Below are 16,870 nucleotides of genomic sequence, written 5' to 3'. Positions count from 1 at the left end.
CTTTTTCTCGTGTATTAAGGCCATTATACATTTCCTCTCAGCTAGATTTGATCAAGTAGGCTCAAAAAAAAATAAATTAATGCACTTCTGTTTTGAGAACTGTCTTATTATTTTTTTTACATTTCTTATGGAGTTATCTGAAGAAATGTTACATGATGACTGAAAATCAGCTGTCAGTTTCTTGCTATCAGGGAACTTTTATTTTCTAGCCTATTCTTTGTTTTAGGAACTCCTTATTTTCAAGTTTAAGGAGTAGAGAAAATGAATTCTGAACAGGTTGAAATTCCATAACCTCCAAGGTTGTATTTGCAGCTAATTCTGCTTCAGTGCTTTCTCATATCCAATTTGGCTTCATCAATTAAACTAGTTAGTGTTCTGTTCCCAAATAATTTTAATAGAAATTGCATTTTACAGATGTCTTTTCTAGACATGCACAAATGAAGCATTTAGTCTAGACTCCCACTATAATCAGTGGGGAGAAGGATATGTCTTCATCAGTGATTTGTCCTGCGTCTGTTGGATACTGGCTCAGAAGGCAATGGGTCACTCCCAAAAAGCATTTCTCTCATTCCAGTTGAGGCCACTTACAGTGGCAGCTGAGCTGGTCAGACTCTGGTGAGATAAGTATTCCTAGCATGAAGTTTATTACAGGAAATATAAAAAATGTAATACATATAAAAATGCAATCTATACACATTCATAATGCATACAGTGGGGAAAATCTGCCAAATCCTTCTGCATTTGTCTCTTTGAATTTTTACTTTGGACATTCTCAGACATTACTCTACCAAGAATTGAATGTCCAAAGACATTTCTCTCCATACCATGTTAAACCTAACTGTCTGCATAAATATTCTCCTTTCCTTGTATAACATTACATCTGATGAGAGAATAACTTTCTCTTTTTGATTCAGCCATAATTTGGCTGAATCTTAGCTCCTTATTCTGGATAAGGAATGCATCCATTGTCTGTAGATTATGTGATTCTTTACTGATTCCTAAGGATTTCTTATTTCCCTCTTAATGTGACCTGAAATAAACCAGACCATATTAGATAAGAGCATAACTGAGGATTTTGTTCTTTTATGATTAATAGATAAATTTCAAGATCTGATTGAATATTGGATTTCAATTCCAACAATTCTGACAAGAGACTGATTTCCTTGCTGCTTAAATTGCAAAAAGATTTCCTGCAAAATAAGCTTATTGAAGTACTTCATTATCAGGTGAGTAAAAATATTTAAGTTGCAAGAAATCTCTACCATAATGTTTTATTAAAAGCTGATTAATTTAATATGCTTTTGTGAAATATTTGGGGTGTCTGTAAAAAACAGTGCACAACAGTTTGCTTAGAGAAAGTGCAGCCTTCCCCTTCCCTCAGGAATGAACTCCCCACTTGTGCAAAGAGTTCCCCATATGTAAGGGATGTAAGAATAGACACGAGGGATGTGAAGAATCCTTTGTATTCTTTCTAGTGCTTCCAATGAAATCTTTTGGCATCAGATTCTTACACAGACAAGAGTTGAAAAGATTTCCATCTCCATTTCATTTAAAGCTGTTAGGATATTTGCATAAAAATATGAATTGCATTCTCTTTTTTTAGGACTCTACTATAAAACTGGCCATACCACAGGATGGGAAGAGCTGACTCACTGCTCTAATTATAAATCTGAAGACTAATTAACCTTCCATGACTAAATTAAATTCCAAAATAAAAACGAACAGACAGAAGAAGCCTTTAAACAAAGTTTTAAAGCCCACTAGAATATAAAGCACCAAATATATTCTGGAGGCTGTTTTTGAATATGACATTGATGAAGTTGAACTGCATTTGAAAGTGGTACATGCAACACAAACTTGGGAAACAGGTATTCACACAGCTGGGACAAGCACTGTCACAACTAAAATGTAGTACTGCAAGGAGCTCTGTAAATTTACAACAAAACACTTTCCTGCATCATTGTTTCAGATCAGTATTTGTTTTTTAATTACATAAAATCAAAGTGGATTAATCCTATTTTTATTTTTTTTTGATGGGAAACCCCACATAACATCCAATTCCTGGCAATTTTTTTCCTAAATTAAAAAACCTGCCTTGTGTATGTGGGAACATATTTGTGGACACATATTTGTTTAAAAAACCTGCCTTGTGTATGTGGGAACATATTTGTGGACTGGGCAACAAAATTCCATTTCCCTCACTGGAACTGAATTGGCTTCATAAGTCCCAGGAGCAATAAGATTTTCCATCTGTCAAAAAAAGCAAATAGACCTGATTTTGAGTGGATGAATAGAAGGCTGTTTGTGGCATATTTTTGTTCATATATATTCCAATAGAACCTTAATTTAAGATTTTTGTGTATCTCTGAAATAAGATCATGAATGGATTAATAATGGGTAAAATGATTCCTTCATTGGTCTTCTTTTCAAGTTTTTATGTCCAGAGATTAAGACTGAGCAAACACCAAAGGTGTAATGCCTTGCTCCTGAGCCACGGCTTCTGTCCTGAGTACTCGATTGCTTTGAGTGGATGTTCTGCAAGAGTCCCCTTGATCATTTGTTATAGGACTGCCAGACACTGTAGGTTCTGCAGTAAGGCACTCATGAGGGGAAAACTCAGAAAAAAATCTAAGTAAACTCACATTCACCTTGCTAATCTATGACTTCTTGTGAGTTCTTTAAGAGTCAGGCATTAAGAGGGAAGGATCAAATATCAATTTCCTGCCCCTGGGGTGTTGCCAGGGCCTTCAAGTGTCTTGTCCAGCTACAGTATTTTCCCAATTTCTCTATTTTATGCATCTTGTGTACATATAGAAACTGATTTTTTTTTTTTTATCCTGAGCAGAGGATCCATCTAGTGAAAAACCACCCAACCTAACAAAAATCCAACATTCCTGTAAGTGCAAGCTGTCAAAGTTTTGTTGACTTTTTTAGAGTTTAAGCTGGGTCAGTCTGCACTGAATTTGAGAAATAATACCTTAGCACTGAAAAGCTCTGTGGGTGTACATATGTTAATATGTACATTTATTGTCAGGGTTGTACAGCAGTTTTATTCCCCTTTGGATGCTCTAAGCTGTGACTGATGGTGGCCAGAGCATGCTGTGTTTCAATGAGCTTTGCTTGTAACCTGCTAAGTGAGGTTTCCCATTCCTCTGCAGGATTATAGGATTATGAAGCTGATAACTTCTCTGAAACAGCCTTCACTCAGCAGAGCTAAAAAGTACTTTGACTGAAATGCTGCTTCCTAAAAGGGGTAGATTTTGGCTGACATATATCATCAGGCTTTTTTTGCACCAAGTTGTAATTGAGACAATATAATTTGACAGACACTTTGAAATATTTAGTTACCAAAAAAATAAGTGCTACATGTGAGATCCATTCTTTTCTTTCTCAATTTTAAATGATAATTTGAAGTTAAATATTTGGAGATGGGGGAGTCAGAAATTCACCCTGAAAGATACAGAGCTCTTCTACTTTATACCCAGAAACAAATATTAATTTCTTTTGGAAGTTAGCACAATTCGGAAAAAAAATCCACTATAAATTGCAAAAGGTGTAAATCCTAACTGAGCCCAAGGATCTTACAGTCTCCAACTTAGTACAGTCTTCCAGTTCTATTCCATCTGAAAGGTTTTCAATTTCTGTCATTGCTTTATGTTGTTTAAAATAGCTCTTAAATTTACAACATATAAAAACACAGTACATATTTGAAATACTCAAAATTAATGACATTGTGTGTAACAGCCCTTACTCTCCATGAGCAAAAGATCTGAAGATCCAGCAATAGAGTCTATTGCTGCACTGAGTAAAAAGGTGTAATAATAGTGTTGTCTGTTCAGCAGCCAGCAACAGAGTCTATTGCTGCACTGAGTAAAAAGGTGTAAAAAGTTGTCTGTTCAGCAGTATTTTTGCAAAGAGCTCAGAATGATGTTAAGGTCAGAAGTTACAATGAAAAAAACATCGCTTTGTCTTTTGATTGTTCCATCCAACTTTTGTTTATGTCATGTTTCCTCTAGTTATAAAGATTTTTACTTTTTTTCCTGTGGTCTTGGTGGTTCAGAAGCCAGTGGAATGATACAAAACTGTGAGCTGAAATCTAATGTACTGCTTTGAGAAAATCATCCAAACCATAGAGAAATCAAACGTTTACTTCAAGTGTCCATGTCAGGAGATCATAGTGTGGATGGGTGGAGTGTAGGAAAATAGAGATAGTGCTGAAGGTAATCTCACCCCTAAGGAGCTACAGCTGTGCTAATTATCAACAATTGGGAACAGGCCTGCCCTTAACAGGCCACAGCCAGCTCCAATTGGGATGGGTATGGTAAAAGAGTAGGTTGGCTGGTCCAGAAGTTGGATGGAGCTTGTTTGCTGTGCTGAGAGGAGCTGCCTGCTGGGAGGAGCTGCCCGTGAGCAATCACCAAGAAGGCACGAAACCTTTGCAATAAGATGGTAACATCATGGCTTAGAAGTTTTTAACTCTTAGCCTGCTTGAAAGTTCTAACAATTAAAAAAAATGGTCTGAGGAGAATTTTGTATAGTGTTTAAGTCTGTCATGCCCTCTTTATACTCAGAATGTAACATATAATTAGAAAATGCTTCCCAAGTAGTTTCATGTGTGTTGCTTGTTTTTTTTTTAAAGGAGGATGTGGTGGGAGGGGAGAGGTAAAGGTTTTAAATATACACTTAAGTATTTGAAAATACATGTTATAATCTAACATCACAGGGTTGAATCTCACTTGGCAGGAAAAACTTTTTGTTCATACAAAAATTTCTTTCATGATCTCCTCTGCATGAAAAATGGTTTGCTGCAGTGTTTATTTTTTCCTTTCAGGCACATCACCTGACTACTGCTCTCATTTTGTCATCTTATACATCTCATATATGACTCAGATTGTTGTTCTCTTTCCTTATAGAGATTTTTCATTTAAGTCACTCATTTGTAATTATTTTGATTATTCTGCACAAATTTGCATGAAAAGCAGCCTAAATAAAAGTAATGTTTATTCAATTACTTGCAAGGCATTGCTCTTCACTAGGAGCTGGAGCATTCTCTATAGTTGCAGTAACTACCCAAATGTGAGCTCAAGTGTATAAAGATTCTTGCAGAGCCCTGGCTACTATATGAAATAAAAGTAAGTGACAAGATTATGGCTGTCAGTGGGAACTGATGACTTCATACAGCATACACTACTTAAGTAAATCTTTGGTAACATTCTGTGTTTTCCCAAATGTGCTTTTGGCATTTCACTGCCTCTGATACACTCATGTTTTGACAGTGGCAGCTGGAAGAGAATTAAAAGACCAAATCTTGTGCTGTAGGTACTGTTGAAAGGCATGAAGTTAAACTACCAAACAGTGAAAAACACAGGATGTTCTTGTAGCACTAAATAACTTCAATAATTGATTTGGCATTTAGAACTGACTGAGAGAAATATTTCTATTGTTGGATATTCTCAGCTAAAATTCAGAGTGAAGACTCACAGCAAGAACCATTGTAGCATAGGATCAAGACTGCAAAAAAACACTTGAGCTTTTCCATGGGCATATGGAAGGAAGTTAAGTGATGCTACTTTGCCTTGTCTAGTAGCACTCCCACTACATTCTCATCTATAAATTGATACATAGATCAGATCATTGGAAAAGAATACAGCATTTGCTTTTAAACAGCATTAGTTCATAAGGTCTATTTATCAGACAAATGATGCACTTGATGTTTTGTACTAAGGACTTGAAAGGCAAGATGCTAAAGGCTTAATATTGTTACCTAGGATATTGGGACACTGGCATGCTGTGTTTAGCCTTAGCTAACTTACTGATCTAGCAGGTTTCTGGTGGAATTCTACATGAGACTGGTAAATACTTTGCCTTAAGTTAAAATATATTTGCATTATATTTCATGTACTTATGTCAACATAAATCCATTTTTGTAGACCTCTTTGTTTCTTCCAAACAGAAAAATGCTTTCACAGGTATCTAAATAGCAGTTTAAATAAAATGAAACCTCTTTGGTTTACTTTTTATCACTTTGTTCACCATGACAACCAGTCCATCTCTATATTATTGCACCAGATCTTTTCTAACTTCTATTCATTACAGTATTGCTCAAAAATGAGGTTTATATATATAGTATATACACATACACAATGTCTGGGGTTTTTTAAAATAGCATTTAGTAACAAAGCACATTCTTCTGGGCATCCAGATATGTGAGCCCAAACTAGTACACATTTACAGCAAGATTTATGGGATGCTCCTCTGATGAAATGCAAAGCTACTAAGATTTGGCGGCAGTTAGAGAAACTTGTCAGTTAATCTGTAGAGATCTGGACATTAGATTAGATTATCAAAATCAAAATTTGTTGTGAGGTATGGCATTTAAATAACTTCAGTGGCTCCTCTCTGTTATTGGAGAAAAGCTGTTTCTTGAAAGGTGAGTGCAGAGGGACTGAGGCTTGAAGCACAGCATGGCATGCCAATGTGATTTTCTCAGTAACAAACTCAGGGCAGGAATGAGAACTGGTCATCTCACTGAATGAATAATCTGACTTTTTGTTGGCTGAAGCCTACTAGTAAAGATTAATCAATTAATGCTGAAAACCTACATCAAGAGTGAATATCAATCTACGGAGGCTACCTATCAAAAACAGTTAAGCTGTATCTCAGAAGTCCCAAGTATCTGCAATATAGATGTGATATGAAAAATAACATTGATAGGTGTTTGGCATATATGCTTTGAAGGCATCAGTGGGACGTTTTTCTGGGACCTGGATGATATTTTTCCTTTCCTTTTTTAAGTGAATTCCCTGCTAATTAAATTATTTTAATGGTTAGCTGACACTTGTTTTTCTTGCTAGATAAGATGTTTCAAATAAAAGAGAGAACAATTGCTTTAGCAAAAAAAAAAGACCTACCAATAATTTTAAACTTCTCTTTAGGGGCTAATCTTGAGCAATATATCTTTTCCCTACAGGAAACCACAATAGTGCATAGGGACATCAGTCCATCTCTATAAATGGCTGGAACATTAGGGGAGAGGATTATTTACTTGTGATCCCAAGGCCAGTAATAAATGTGAGTGTCAGGAAAACATTCATGACTGTAAAGTGGTCATAGATCCCGAGAGTGCTCATTTTCCAAGCACCTTAAAAAGCCAACCTTGTTAAGGTTGGCTTAACAAAATAACCTAACTTCTGTTGGAGCCTGCTTGCACTGAAGTCAAAATTAGTGTGATTTTAGTAAATACTTATCCTCAGATAAATCTATTATATTATGTAATTTTTAATGCACTGGAGTTGAACAGTCTTACAATTTCTAGCTATTTAGTTCCTATTGCTTCTCTCAGGAAGTAACATATTTTCCTGTCAGTGAGTTTTTCTCTATATATAGCCTGCATTTTCTTTGACATAATCTAATCTGTTTCTAGTTATGCATTGAGTACCACACTAAGTAATCCATTCCCACTTTGAAGTTAATAGCCTAAAGATGTGTTATGCCTGGTATATAACTCATTCTTAGTTATCACTTACCCAGACAAGTAGCTTGTGGTGGTTTCTTTTGTTTTTATTTTATAACCTCCTTCAATCATCTCATGAAAAATGCTGATTTTTATTTTCAAGTTTTCTTCATTTTCTTTTTACAGAACTTCCTCTAGTTTTTTTCTGTGTCTGTTATCACATACTGCCAAAAATGATTGAAATGTCTTCCAGAGTCATTTATGAGGAAATTCTTTAATTTGTGATTTGTATTAATCTATAAGTTGACAATAAATTGACAATGGTAGAGCTGAGCTATTGAGTAGAATGTTACCTCTGGTTGGAAAAGTGTGGATGACTAACAGTGGCTAGTATGTCACACAATCTGTGTGGGATTTTAAAGGTGTCTCAGGAGCTGGAGTTTAAGTCTGGCGTCCATATTGGCCAAATAAGTAGAATTAATGGACATGGAGATGAGTGCCAAAGAAAGGGAGAGCTGGCAAAACCTGAAAAGTGAAGCCATGGCTCAGAGAATACCTATTTACATTTTGTGAGCTGGTAGCAAGAAAGTTGGCACGGAAGATCCAGCTGAGGTAGTCTGTTTTGAGTACTAAAGAATATTTCACAAAGTTCTCCCCAACAGAACCTCTGGCTAAGCTGTCAAAAGACCAGAAGAGTCAAGTGGTCAAAGGATTGGATAAAGAAGCAGCAGCACAGTGAAAAACTAATGACCAGTTTTGATGGGGTGAAAGGTTCTCAGCAGAGAGCCGTTGTCAGCTGTGTTAAAGGGTATGGCTGACAAAGCATGCAGCAAAGAAAAAATCTTTCATGGTGAAGCAGAAAAGAAGAAATATTTCCTTTCCCTGTAAAAGCAGGACTCCTCAAATAAAATAATGGATAGTAGATTCAGAAGAAAATTGAATTCTGCTTCATTAAATAGGTGGTCAAACTATAGAAATTTCTATTACGCTGAGCCAGTGCTTGGGAGCAGAGCACCAATGGACCTCTGACCCACAGGCAAAGCTCTTAGGCAGAATGAAGAACAACAGCATAGGGAGGGGAAAATTACTAATTATCAATTTACCTAATTTTAAAAGAAGGAGAGTCCCTTAAAAATCCTTGCACTCAGAGATTTATATCTGCCACCACAAACTTTCACAGCCCAAGCTATGGATCTGATTTATCTTTTCTTTTTTCTTTTTTTTTTTTTTTTTTGGCCCAGTGAAAATATTTGAGTAGTTTATCTTTAGAAGTTGTCTTAATTACTTGTCATGGTCAAACTCTGCTTTATTCTTGAAAATTTGCACTTTGTTTCTACCCTTGTGCACTCTATTATATTCTTTTAAGTCAATGCTTATTCTCTTTTAGGCTCTCTCAGACTTTTTATCTGAGACTTGGATTTCTTTGCTGAAGTTTAATTTACTTTGCTATGGATGCAGGGATTGTCTCTACATTGTCTCTTAAACTTTCTAATCCCCTCTTCATTTAGAGGGAAGATGAGGCCCCTTTTTAGGATAGGTTTGCTTCTTTGTGAGGATGTTTTCATATCATCCCAAGTTTAGTGGTAATGTACAAAGTATTTCCATTGTACCTAATTTGAATTTAACCATGAGGAAACCCAAAGACAGATGTGATGTGTATACAGATGACATACATAGTCATAAATGCTGTTTTATGCTGAGATACACCTTCTCTCTGATTTCAGGACCATGTAATACTGCATCTTCTTTACATTAAGTTCACTGTGATATGTCTATATCGGTCTTATTTATTTGCTGTTCCATATAATGCTTATTTTAAGGAATACAGAGGAAACAGCAGAATGTACATTAAAAATTTACATTCTTTGTTAAAAAATGAGCAACTGCTGTGTGCTTACATTTTTTAATAAATAACCCTTGCTCAGAGAGTGGTTAATTTTCAGGGTATGTATTAAATACAATTATTGATTGTGTAGAACACTATTCTTGGAAGGTTTCTTACTTAAGATTCAATTGAATATATGTTTCAGCTAATTAGTGACCATATTTGCCTGGTTATTTCCCTTGTAAAATATATTCTTTCTGTATTGGATCCCATAAATCCATTTCTAGCTAAGGAATCTGTGGCTAATCAAAGTAAAGCTGTTGACCTTGTTACAGATAGGCTAACTCAGTCCAATTACTCAAATCCACCTGTGCTGCAATTAATTATTTCCTGAGGTTATGAAGTAACCAGAGAAGTATAGGTAAAATTTATTTTCCAGCAATTGATATTGATCTAAATTCATACATTTTCATACATTGCATTTATGGCCTTGTATATATTGTATTGCAGACCTTGAAAGAATGTGAGTTGTAAATGGCTTAAATGTTTTTTAAAGGTTCCTTAATTCATTGGATAATATTGAGTAGAAAAATTAATTTCTTGACACAGTTTATTTTTCTAATTATGTTCATCCTTGGAACCTCTTAAAATATTATTTACTGCGTCCCAATTTTAAGTAATCAATTCCATTAAGTAATTAGAAAGATTTTGGTTAAGTTTGACTAAATGTTTACAACTAACACTAAAATTCTGACAAAATATTTGGGTTTTGTTTGGTGTTTTTTTAAAAACCTCACCTGAGGAGAAGAGAGACATGTTTCTCTCCTAGCATCATATGTAAGTGTATATCTAAAAGCCATCATGGCCTTAAGTATAAAAAAAATACACCTCTGAATAATTTAGAGAAGCTGTTTCCAAGTTGTAAAATATTCAAGTGATTTGGGCAAGCTCTGGTATCCTGTAGCAGTTGACAGAGTTTTAATGTGACAGAACAAGAGTGAAACGAGGTGATGCCGCTGTAAGCGCACACACCATATCTGACCTATATAACCATCCTAAACCCAATCCAGTCCTCCATTTTCCATTCTGCTTTATTCTACTCCTTTGCTGCTGGTGAAAAATGAAAGGACTTAGCAGATGGCATTGATCTGTTATCACACAATGCTTTAAAGGAAAACAGCCACTGAAAATTGGTGGTGGCTGCTAATTTAAACTGCTCTGCAAAGCACTAACTCATTGGTTCCAGAGTAGCTGTATAATTAAATCAAAAATTTGAGGTTCAAGGATAATAAACTACACCTGGAAAATACCATTATGGCAGATGAATTGTAATTAGAGTTTTAAATTCTGAGCATATAAACAATTATAAGAACGTATTTACTTCCACACCTTAATGAAATTGTTACAAATGTGAAGATAACGAATCAGGAAGGTAGAACCATTTGTACTTTGTTGATAAAATATGCTCCTGTGTATAAAAACTGTGCAAGCTGTCACGTGGCAAATGCTGCCATTTGTCTCCTTAGCACCTGGCTAATGACCCATGAAGGAATATCTGAGCTGAGTGATAACTGTACAGTGATATAATCGGGCGTTATGGCACAGATTTTACACTAAGGGCTTCAGTCGTGTTTTTTAGCCACTTTGCTGTTGAAGGCTAACATTGAAAGGGCTTTCCTCTCCAAATAAATTTGTCTGGGTGACAGAAACAATTTACAAAGCTCTAAACGTGTTTTTTGGCCTGTTATTTGTAAGATTTAACTGTGGAATATTCAACATAAATAACATTCTGGAAGGTATCATTAGGAATGTGTCTGATTTAAACCTGCCTATAAAACTCCATGATGCATAGAGAGGTGTTTTCTCTACGCTATTCTGTCAGATAATAAAAGATAACTAGATATGATTTCAAGATGCCTCTGATACCGTGCTTGCTTAGCTTTCTACCTAAGTTCTTGTCACCTCTCAGAGGCTAACAAAGTATGTAGTTAAATAGTTTCAGAAGAGCAGAGTTTGCCAGAGGAAATTACTCTGGTGGAATAGCCTTCAGTGCATGAACATTTTTGTTGATTGAATGATTTTTTGAAAAAGAAAAAAAAAAAAAAAAAACAAAATCACCACACCTAGAACAAAAAAAGTGTCCTCAAGCCCAACCCAGACTGATCTGTGTTTTTATAGAATTTAACAGCATAAACAGAATTTGCCAGCCCTTTTTAAAGAAATAGGCCCTTTTTAATGATAATCCCATGGCAATCCACATCTCATCAGAGACATCACTGCCAAGCTGCTTGCTCTTGAAGACAACACTTACAAGAAGCATGTTTAAATATGCCAAGCAGACAAGCCTGACCCTTTCAGCCACAATGATTACGTGTTCTCCTGAGATAAGGCTGACAAGTGATTGAGTAACAGAGGCCAGAAGAGAGAATCAATTCTGTGTTAATGAGCATGCAAGGCTATCAGGGAAGCAAGTAGCACACTATTGGTTAGGTTAAAGACAATATTAATCTACTCACAGGAAAGGAAAGAGTGATGCTGACCCTGTGAAATGCATTGTGCAAGTTAATTTTTTATGTAAGTGTTCTTGTTTTCTGTGTCTTAACCAATTTTGCCCTTGAAAGTTATGGTGTCCCTGAGTTATTCATTCATAACATTTGTCTTCCGTACATATCTTGGTGGAGCTCCTGCAGTCCCACAACATAATCTTTTATTGTGTGCGCCAGTATGGATGGACAAGGGATATTACTGTCAAGTTAGCTCATAAGTTAATAGCTTGGTTGAGAAACATCCCCTTCCAATAATGAGGATAGATGAAGCCCCTTTGACCAGCTTCATTGGACTACAGCTATCTTGGGCATTCACTCTTTCCCCAGACATTGTGAAGGAGATCTAGATGTTGTAGGCTGACATTCAGAAGCTGTGGGATAATTGAGCTTTTTGCTTGCTTTACTGTAAAATACCTCGGAGTGCATTAACCTTTTTTGTGATCCCAGTTCATATACTTGAATATTCTCAGAAGCAGTTCTAGCAGTTCTAGCAGTTCTCCTTCATGCCCACCCAGAGGTGTAACTAGCGTAGGTCCCTCTGGGTGCAGAGCAGGCTGTGGATCAGGCGCTTGAGGGAGTGCAGAGTGGGCTCTCTGCACGGGATTGTGCCTCGATGTTTTCTGATGGTGGTCGCGTGTCTCTGGTAGAGAACAGGAGACTACAAAGAGGAATACAGTGCATAAATAACACTTCCTGTTTCATTTGCTATGCCAATCCCCACTCCAAACCTGGCCTGCATGTTTTTCTTTGGCAGTGTTCTGTTTCTAAAAATAATCATAGCACCTGCCTCTTGAACTGTTGGCAGTGTGCTCCCACAGTTCACCTGCTTGAGTGACTCATGGTTTCCTTGTAAGGTGAGAAATAACCCTGTTCTCACTAATCATTAATTAGATCATCTTTTATCTGTGATGAACTCTCATCACCTTCACTGAAGGGACAATTACTTGATTTAAGGTCCAGAAACAGCTTTACAGATTTGTGTGTGGTCTGGTGCTGTGCACATAACTCAAAAGTGCAGTCTGTGAATGCCAAGCAACCAGCTGTTACTATCTCTCACAAACTGGCATAATTTGTCTTGCAAACATACCCCATTGTCTTTTAAATACACATTCATACTAACAAAAGTTGCAATTATCACTGACTGTTTCCCTGGCTTGTTGCCTCAAGCATTACTTTAGGACATGGTCTTGTACAAAAAGGTCAGGGTTAATGTTTCAGAGAGTACAAAGATAGCTTGACCATAATTCAGTTTGCTCCACATCTTCTTTCTTCCTTTGCTATCAGTCTAGTTATTTTCAGCTGTTAAACAAAATTATGCTTTTAAAAGTTGTTTCATGTGCTTGAATTCTTTGTTTTGTTTTTCTAAAACTTCTGGATGTATGGAACTATAGGGGAGACAACTTGTGAGTTGCTAAAATCATTACAGAAGTTGAGAGAATTCTAGAAGAATCAATTTACTTGGCACTGTTTAGCTCGGTGTTCCAATCACAGATGGGAGACCTGACTGAATTTTACCACTCTACCACTACTTTGCAGTGGTCAGTAATCTCCCTGGTGTGTGTGAGGAGCAGAAGAGATTCTCTGCCTGTGTTTTTCAGAGTCACCAGTGCTTATATAATATGCTATTTAAAAGAGTTATAAAGATAGAGAAACAATGAGGACAAAAATCCTGATTAAATAAAGAACATGAATGGCACAAGGGGAAATCTTAGATGCTCTTCATCTGCAGTTTCAGGTCAGTTAGAATGAAACACATTCTTCTCTCTACTGCTTCCTGGTCTGTGCCATCACTTAGGTCACTCAACAGTTGAGACACAATTCTCACATCTTCAGGCAAATATCACCTGGACCTCTCCAACATTATGCACTTTATCAAAAATGTTACCCTGGAGGCTTATTTAGTCCTTTACAGCTGAGCAAACCAAGACTGTGGACCAAATAGAATAAATTCAGTGTTACAGCTTTTCCTCTACTGAGTCAGAAACCTTCCCTCTATGCTGCTGATGTAGCTGTTTTCTAAATTTAACTTGCGTGGTTTGAATAACTGAATAAGTCCATCTAAAAATAGCTCCTGGTCCTAGTTTATAATCTACTACTTAGTAGATCTGTATATAAATTAATTTCATTATTTTGAGGGAGCAAAGGGAATTAGGGAAATGGAGCATCTAGAAAACAGGACATGGGACAACAATTAATGGAGAGAAAAGGGTTCTAGAAATAACTTTTAAACTGTTATGCTGTAATTATTGATTAGTACATTACCCTCCACCATTGTTCTTTGAAGAAATAGGAAATACCTTTTAATGTTTGCATGGATGTAGCAGTCTTAGTGCAGGCTCTAGTGTTGACTGTTGCTCTGTGTGAATTGGTTTTGAAGCAGATTATGGTGCTTTGAAACCTCTAGTAGACAGATAGGATCTAAGGTCACTTTCTGTAATATAATAGTATTTGCCAGACTTTGCATTTCATCACTCTGGCTAAAACAGAAGAAAATAATTACTTCATGCTTTGGAAATCTAGCTTTTAAATTTAAAAATTAATGAATTGTAATAGTTTATATCATAATTCATATATCATAATATATAAAGAAAAGGATGTGTTAATGGGGCAAGTGACTTTATGATGCCTATGTTTGTTCTCAACATGTTTTCATATCAACAAAATAATATTGTGGCTAGTTACAATAGGAAGAGTTGACATTCAGGTCATCCATGCAGTTGGTTTAACAGATTGAAAATTGCCTTCTAGGAGTGGAAATGTAGAAATACAAATAAGACAAACCTTACCAGCAAAATTGCTTTCTCTTGGCTGTTAAGAGCCAGCTCGGGTACATCCCCCACTTCCTCTCTTGTGCACATAAGTGTCAGGGATTTCATCCCATGACAGTTGCACTTATCCCAGCCTTAAAATCTGCTCCATGATTAATGCATCCTGAGCTAGCAGTAGAAGGGGTCTCTCTCTGGCTGAGAAGGTTCAGTACCTCTGCACACTCACTGAATGACAGCAAGCTTTGTACTTCTGTCACTGGTAAAGCTGGTGGGTGGAGGTCAGATTTTATTAATGTTTTCATCATGTTCTTGGTCATAGAAACCCAAGATGATTGAATTTAACCCTAAATAAAGAAAGCCTATATATTAGACACCATAACATTATTTCTTTAAAAGCTTCACACAGCAAGTGGTTACAGGTGTCTAAGCATCCTAAATTGTATGTCTTGTATTGCAAAGCTTTTTTCAAACATAAAAATTTAAAAACTTTAGTTAAATCAGTGCTGAAAGATATTTTTTTATAGCTAAACTTCATGCTAATAGTTTTTTCTTCATTATAATTTTAAATAAAGCATATTTTCAACATTAAATTTTTCCAAACACTAAGTTTAATTTTTCCTTCCTTTCTTTGGCTTATACTGTAGTTATGCTTTTAAGTACCTGGCAATAATCCTGATATTCACACTCTTTCAATTTGTCTCTCCAGTTAATCCAATGGGTAGAAAAATCCATTATTCCCCATTTCAAGTATTATCAGTTCAGGAGACAACCCAAACTAAATAACTTCAAATACTTTTATAGCCTTAATCTGTGAAAGAATTATATTCCTTGGCTATCCAAATATTTGTTCACATTTCCCATATTATGTGGCAAAAGGCATGCTGTGCCTCTGCCTTAATTCTTATGTTCACAGCTAACTTAATGAAGGTGTACTTTGGGTACTAATGTGCCATAAAACTGGGGGACTTGGGGGTGTCTGTTTCAAAACTATTAGACAGGAGATTTAAAGTTGCATAAAGTGTAAAAGTTAGAATAGAGATGACTGAAATATGCAACCTGTAGTCAAAACACTTTTTTTTGCACAAGTGGATTCAATTCTGATTTGAAATATATAATGAAAAAAAAAAAAACAAGCCTTTGATTGAACGTTCTCTTTAGTAAAAAACCTTTGGTACTGTCCAAGTAAAATGTGCTGCCTGCAGATAGTAGCTAGAATTGAAGAACCTTCAGCCAATTTTATTAGGATCTATAATAAGTAGCTATTTTGAGGCTAGCTAGCCTTTGATATCTATTTGTTTTATGTGGTCAAAGCCATTCATTTTGCACCTCTATTTTCAACTACTCTTATTCCATGGAAATATTAGCTGAATAAAGGTAGTCCCATGGTACATTTTAGATTAATCATCATTCTCAGATATTTTGTAACTCTCTTAACAAAAATAATGCTTCATGAAGAACATGATGTTTTTGTTGGAGTGCATCTGTAAGAGACAGGTGAGATAATTATTCATCTCTAATTGGCAGCAGTTAATTTCTAGCTGAAACTCTGAGATTTTACTTTTCAACCAAAGTTTTAAAAAGCTATTAGATTTGCAATAAAAGAACATAAACTGAAGATGGAAGACAGACTCTGTTAAGAAATTTGAGTTCATGAATGCTCTAAGAATGATCAAAGTCACTGATATTGCAAGCCCTCACTATTATTGAGATCACCAGATTTAAAAAAGGGGAGGGCAATGCAGTGAAGNAAGAAATTTTTTTTTTTTTTTTTTTGAAAAAAAAAAAAAAAAAAAAAAAAAAAAAAAAAAGTCATCCTGCCATTGGAAACCTGGCCAAAAAAAAAAATTGAAAAAATCTTTACACTTCAGTTTTTGTGAAGGAAGAATGAAACCAATCTAAAAGATATGAGAGAAAGGAGGAGAAGTGCCAGTCATGTTCACCCTTTGCACATCAGATTTCGTGCAGTGAAGTGAACCATCAGGATGTCTTTTCTGCTCATGAATAACCATGGGGTTTGTTCAGTTATCCTCTGAAATGGACAATTGCATCAGAGTAATTCCTAAAACAGTGATTTTTTTTTTTTTTTTTTGTAAAAAAAAAAAAAAAAAAAAAAAAAGTCATCCTGCCATTGGAAACCTGGCCAAAAAAAAAATTGAAAAAATCTTTACACTTCAGTTTTTGTGAAGGAAGAATGAAACCAATCTAAAAGATATGAGAGAAAGGAGGAGAAGTGCCAGTCATGTTCACCCTTTGCACATCAGATTTCTAAACTCATCTT

This window comes from Pyrgilauda ruficollis, unplaced genomic scaffold, assembly GCF_017590135.1.
Source record: "Pyrgilauda ruficollis isolate IOZ18807 unplaced genomic scaffold, ASM1759013v1 scaffold86, whole genome shotgun sequence".
Lineage (NCBI taxonomy): Eukaryota > Metazoa > Chordata > Aves > Passeriformes > Passeridae > Pyrgilauda > Pyrgilauda ruficollis.
This window is presented reverse-complemented; position numbering follows the sequence as displayed.